This window comes from Sapajus apella, unplaced genomic scaffold (assembly GCF_009761245.1).
Source record: "Sapajus apella isolate SASKATOON/1434 unplaced genomic scaffold, GSC_monkey_1.0 scaffold28, whole genome shotgun sequence".
NCBI classification, from domain to species: Eukaryota; Metazoa; Chordata; class Mammalia; order Primates; family Cebidae; genus Sapajus; species Sapajus apella.
Genome location: NW_022436968.1, coordinates 16,730,337 through 16,735,562, shown reverse-complemented (window position 1 = coordinate 16,735,562; position 5,226 = coordinate 16,730,337).

The window sequence follows — 5,226 nt, the reverse complement described above, 5'->3', positions numbered from 1 at the left end:
TTTTGTATTTTTAGTAGAGACGGGGTTTCACCATGTTGACCAGGATGGTCTCGATCTCTTGACCTCGTGATCCACCCGCCTCGGCCTCCCAAAGTGCTGGGATTACAGGCTTGAGCCACCGCGCCCGGCCAACTTTAATTTTTTTTTATCCTGCAGTTTTACTCTTATGTGGCTACATATGAGTTTGTATTATATCCTACTTGGTACAAAATGTACTTTTACTCTAAGGGGTTATTCTTCAGCTTTGGAAAGTTCTCTGCTTCTATCTCTTCAAATATTGCTTCTTTGTAATTTTCTCTATTTTCTTCTTTTGAAAGTTTATTAGACAGTTGGAGCTTCTGTCTGTTCTCTGTGTCACTTATTTTCTCACTTATTTTCAAAAATCTCTTTGTTGCATTTTACATTATTTCCTCAGTAATGCCTTAAAATATAGTAATTCTCTCTAAGACTGTGTGCAGTCTAGAATGTTCATTGCATCTTTAAATTGGTATGTTCTAATTTTTTGAACTCTTTTATTTTATTCATTTTTTAAAATGTTTGTGTTTTTAGAGACAGGGTCTCACTGTGTTGCCCAGGTTGGAGTGCAGTGGCTATTGATGGGACCAATCATAGTGCTCTACATCCTTAAACTTCTGCACTCCCGCCATCCTCCTGCCTCTGCCTCCCAAACAGCTGGGACTACAGGCACACACCACCATGTCCAGCAAATTTTTAATAAACTATTTCTACCTATTCTTGGATCATTTAAGCCTGATTTTGTTTCATAATTTATTCTTTTTAAAAATTTATGTGGCCTAGCACAATGGCTCCCACCTGTAATCCCAGCACTTTGGGAGGCCGAGGTGGGCAGATCACCTGAGGTCAGGACTTCGAGACCAGCCTGGCCAACATAGTGAAACCCCTTCTCTACTAAAAATACAAAAATCAGCCAGGCATGGTGGCGTGCACCTGTAATCCCAGCTACTTGCGAGGCAGAGACAGGAGAATCACTTGAACCCAGGAGGCAGAGGTTACAGTGAGCTGAGATTGTGCCACTGCCCTCCAGCGTGGGTGACAGAGCAAGACTCCATCTCAAAAATATATATATATATTATTGCATCATCTCACTTTTTGAGGATTCTAAACATATATTATCATTATTTTTTTCTGAGATGGAGTCTTGCTCTGTTACCCAGGCTGGAATGCAGTGGCAAGATCTTGGCTCACTGCAACCTCTGCCTCCCAGGTTCAAGCAATTCTCCTGCCTCAGCCTCCTGAGTAGCTAGGATTACAAGCATATGCCATCACACCCACCTAATTTTTGTATTCTTAGTAGAGACAGGATTTCACCATGTTGACCAAACTCTTGACCTCGTGATCCACCTGCCTCAGTCTCCCAAAATTCTGGGATTACAGGCAAGAGCCACTGCACCCAGCCCATGTGTTTTCATTCTTTAGATTGTCCTATTACAGTTTAATCTACAGCAAATCATTCTGATTATTAAAGTTTTGAGAGTGCTTCTTAATGTAGATTTCTTTGTGTGCTTTGGAACATTTTATGAACTTTTAATGTTCATTTTGGGTGGAAAAGATTATTCTGTTATCCACAGCTGCCTATTGAAGGATTTTGCACTTAACAACAAGTTCCCAGGATACCAAGTTTTAAATCAGGCCTTATATTGACAATTTGAGATTTCTCCTCTGTATTAGTTATTCCTGACATAGCTCAAAATCTCAGTGATATACAGCAGTAAGCATTTATTTTGCTCACAAGTTGGTGGGGCAGCCTCTGATTCAGACTGTGGGTGTATGGTCAGCTGGGGCAGCTCCAGTGTGTTCATTGCTAAGCTCAGACTGAGGGAGAAGCACCTACCTAGGGGAATCTCATCTTACGATGATGGCAAAAGCACAATAGGACAAGCCTCACTGTGCCAGCGGTTCAAGCCCTGCTTACGTAACATCTGCAGACATCTCATTGGCCAACCCAAGTCCCACAGTCAAGCGCAAGATCAAGGAGCAGATAAGCATACTTTGCCTTTTGTGGGAGGAAGTTCAAAGTCACAAGGCAAAGCAGGTAGATACATGGAAGTGTGAAGCACTGAGACCAAAAATCAGTTCCATCAACTATAGTCCACCTTCTTAGTCATGATTACTTACATCCATCCCACAGCAAAACAGACTCATCCTTATCCCAGGACCCCCAAAAGCCTCATCCAGTCATTTATAAGGATTGCATTCCACTGTCTTATGGTGTACATCTATTTTGGATGTGGTTCCCCTGATCTGTAAACCTATGAACTGAAAAATAAAAGTGTTATAATGATGTTACAGCCAATGATGGACGGCATATATCATGGTGGTCCAATAAGATTATAATCCAGCTGAAAATTTTTTATCATTTCTATCCTTTCATTTCTATCATCTACAGCTGAAAAAATTCATATATGTACAGTCATGTATCACTAAATGATGGGGATACATTCTGAGAAGTGTGCTGTTAGGCAATTTTGTCCTTGTTCAAACATAATGTACTATACAAACCTAAATGGTATAGCCTATTACACACCTAGGCAATATGGTGTAGCCCATTGCTCCTAGGCTACAAACCTATACAGCATGTATTATACTCAATACTGTAGACAATTGTAATACATTGGTAAGTATTTGTGTATCTAAACATTATCTAAGCACAGAAAAAGCAATGTATTGTGCATTGGTGATGACTATGAGGTCTGACAGCCTGGACCTCTCTGGGGAGATGACAATTTTACTGACTTACGGGTGATGAGAAGGGCCCAGCTGGGCAGAATGGGGGAGGGTGTGCCTGTGCAAAAGCCCTGGGGCAGGTGTTCAAGGGAGAGGGAGGAAGCTGTGGGCCTGGAACAGTGAGAGAGGGAGAGCGAAGGTGAAGAGGCCAAAAGGCTGCTAGATCATATCACCTGGGGCACTGTCAACCACAGAGAGGGTGTGAGGTGAGTGGAGTTGCCAGGTCTGCAAACAGGAAGGGCACTTCTGCTCCACATGCTTATTCTGGGGCCTAGGGCAGCACCTACCCTGGGGAAAACTGTCCTGATTGTGATGACAAAAGTACAAGGGGCAAGCCCCATTAGCTAAGCACATTTCAAGCTCTTGCTTTCATCATATCTGCTAACACCCCACTGGCCAAAGCATGTCCTATGGCCGAGCCCAGAAAAGTATACTGCCTTTTATGGGAAGAATTTCAACATTACAGTGGCAACGGATATGGGCACAAAAAGGATAAAGAATTTGGACCTATAAATCATTTTATTATAAAGATACATGTTTATTGCAGCACTATTCACAATAGCAAAGAAATGGAATCAACCCAAATGCCCTTACACACACAGTGGAACATATACACCATGGAATACTATGCAGCCACAAAAAGGAATGAGATCATGTCTTTGCAGGGACATAGATGGAAATAGAAGCCATCATCCTCAGCAAACTAACACAAGAACAGAAAACCAACCACATGTTCTCATAAATGTGAGCTGAACAATGAGAACACAGGGACACAGGAAGAGGAATATCACGCGCTGGGGCCTGTCAATTGGTAGGTCAGGGTAGGGGAGGGAGAACACCAGGAAAAATAGCTAATGCACATAGGGCTTAATACCTAGGTGATGGGTCGATAGGTGCAGTAAACCACCATGGCATGTGTTTACCTATGTAACAAAACTGCATGTCCTGCATATGTATCCAGAAACTTAAAATAAAATTTAAAAATAATCATTTGGACCAGTCATTGATCACATCCTTCATGGTAACATGTAGAATATTGGTTGCCAGCTTGTGTTTTTGTCCTGCCTCCTGAAGCTTGCAGCTTCCCCTAAAGCTGTAGTACCAGGCAGTAGTCAGCAGCAGCTTTTCAAGCTTCCTTGTGAAAGGGATGAGAGTAAGTGAGGATCACCAGCCCAGCTCCTGGTTTTCGGCAGTGAACCTGTCTCTGATCTCCTAAAAGGTTATGAACTCACAATTGCCTCTATCTAGTTCTTGACAGAGTTTAGCAGACTCATGGCTCCCACCTAATTTCTTCATTGCATTTTCTGTTCCTGGCTCACAGAGATGTATTAGGAATCATGGCCATTAGTTTTGAGTAAAGGAATAATGTAAATCATGAACTTTCAATAGCATTGCAATCCAAAGTCCTAGAATCCTATATGAAATATATATCCTTTATTTCATGTAATGGTTTTTTTAAAAATAAAATGTTTTAAAATCCCTTGGCACTTAAGCATGCCAAATTTAGTATATTACCAAACAATAGTTTCATAAATATTCCAATTTAATATCTTTTTTAATAAAAAAGATCAGGCAGATTATATGAAAGGATAATAGGCTGGATGCAGTGACTCATGCCTATAATTCAAACACTTTAGGAGACTGAAGCTGGAGCATTGCTTGAGCCCAGGAGTTCAAGACAAGCCTTGGCAACAAAATGAGACCCTGTCTCTGCAAAAAATACAAAAATTGGCCCGGTGTGGTGGCACATACCTGTAGTCCCATCTACATGGGAGATTGAGGCAGGAGGATCATTTCAGCCTAAGAGGTCAAAGCTGCAGTGAGCCATGATCAAGCCACTGCACTCTAGTCTGGGTGATAGAGCAAGACCCTGTCAAATAAATAAATAAATAAATGGAAAATAGCCAGTAAATCGCACCGGTAAACTAGTAACATGTATATATATCAAATATGAAGGTATTTTATCTCAGCCTGGTTATCTCATTCTCTATCTCTTATCAAAATTTTCTTTCTTTTTTGTTTTTGACTTTTTATTATAGAAAATTTATTACGGAAAATTTTAAATATATAAAATGTACACAGAATGGTGTAACAACTTTTATGTAATCATCACTGAGCTTTCATAATTATTAACCACAACAAATCTTGTTTCGTTTCTCCCTGGAGGTTGGAAACTATGACCCACAGACTAAATCCAGCCTGTTGCCTGCTTTTGTAAATAAAATTTTGTTGGAACGCAGCCATGCTCTTGCGTTTACATGCCTGCTTTTGTGCTGTAGTAGTGGAGTTGAGTAGTTGCAACAGAAGTTGTATGGCCCGCAAAGCCTAAAGCAGTTATTATTTAGCCCTTTACAGAAAAAGTTTGCTGACCCCTGAACTATAGACTTTCATCCACTCATCTCAGGAAAAATGTCTCTTTCATATTACTTTTTTTAATGTTTTAGTATGTCTATAGAAACTAATGACTTTTTAAAAAGACAA